This window comes from Octopus bimaculoides, chromosome 5, assembly GCF_001194135.2.
Source record: "Octopus bimaculoides isolate UCB-OBI-ISO-001 chromosome 5, ASM119413v2, whole genome shotgun sequence".
Lineage (NCBI taxonomy): Eukaryota > Metazoa > Mollusca > Cephalopoda > Octopoda > Octopodidae > Octopus > Octopus bimaculoides.
The window spans coordinates 113,636,024-113,637,481 of record NC_068985.1 but is presented as its reverse complement, the minus strand read 5'-3'; the positions used below and the strand labels follow the sequence as shown (position 1 = coordinate 113,637,481).

Genomic DNA, 1,458 nt, shown 5'->3' with positions numbered 1-1,458 from the left:
ATATATATATATATATATATATATATATATATATATATATATACCGCAGCATTCTATATAGTTTCTGTCTGCCAAATTCATTGAAAAAGTATTGGTCAGTCCTTGTGCATGGTGCTGTGGTGTGGGATTGAACCTGAAACCATGTGGTTGCAAAGTGAGCTTCTTAACCACACAACATGGACCTGATCTATCTATATACATAGACTTGATCTATTTACGCATGTTGATCCTATCCTTTATGCTGTCTCCCTTTCTCACACACAAAAACACACTCATATACCCTCATTCTCATTGTTTCTTCCCCTTTCATACACAGCAATTTTTGTTATGACCCTCTCCTCCCCCACACATAGTACTCCTTACACATAATAAGCTTACTTACAAAATGTGTGTCATTGAAATGCCAAAGCTGCAGTTTTCGGTCCAGGGAAAAATCCCTTTATAGACATAATGTGTTAAAAATCGCAATATACTTCAGAGCCAAGGGAAATGAAATTTTCCAGAAGTGACCATGTGAGTGACAGATATATATTTCACTGTTGTTGTGTCTGATCAGTATCATGTACTAATGTCACTACATTAGTTTGCAAAGGTGCCACCTAAGCAGAATAAAATTCAAATTATGCAATAGAAGCAGTTTGGTGATAAAAACTTTATCCATATAATATACTTAATGTATGGTTGTCATTAAAAAAGCCAGAAGCTGCAGCTTTTCAACCAAGAAAAATCAATTGTTTAAAAAAAAAACATATTAAACTTTAAAGCAAGATACAGATTTTATTCCTGAGCCACTCCTATTGCACAATTTGAATTTTATTCTGCTCATGCAGCACTATTGCAAACCAGCTTGTAGTCTTTATACTATTTCTGCATACTTCAGACTGGCTGATTCAATCTTGTTTCAGAAGTGACATGAGACTTGTGCCATTGACAAGCAACAACATTGGTGAATATGGGATCATTCACTTAAGTAATCACTTCTAGGCTGATTTTGTTTCATCCAACTCTGAAGGATATTACATCCTTTTTTTAACACACTACATTTATCAAGGAATTTTTTCCCAGATGAAAAACTGCAGCTTCTGGCTTTTCAATGATACACATATGTTGAGTATTACTCTTTTACTTGTTTCAGTCATTTGACTGCAGCCATGCTGGAGCACCGCCTTTAGTCGAGTAAATCGACCCCAGGACTTATTCTATCGGTCTCATTTGCCGAACCGCTAAGTTACGGGGACGTAAACAGACCAGCATCGGTTGTCAAGCGATATTGGGGGGACAAACACAGACACACAAACACACATATATATATATATATATATATATATATATACATATACATATATACGACGGGCTTCTTTCAGTTTCCGTCTACCAAATCCACTCACAAGGCTTTGGTCGGCCCGAGGCTATAGTAGAAGACACTTACCCAAGGTGCCACGCAGCGGGACTGAACCC

At 36.9% G+C, this 1,458-nt stretch overlaps 1 protein-coding gene across 3 annotated transcripts in view; it reads left to right on the top strand.

The window, feature by feature from the left end:
* The window catches only part of LOC106878623 (plexin-A1), an 803,747-nt gene that overhangs the window by 785,107 nt on the left and 17,182 nt on the right, over positions 1 to 1,458 (top strand). The window lies entirely within an intron of this gene.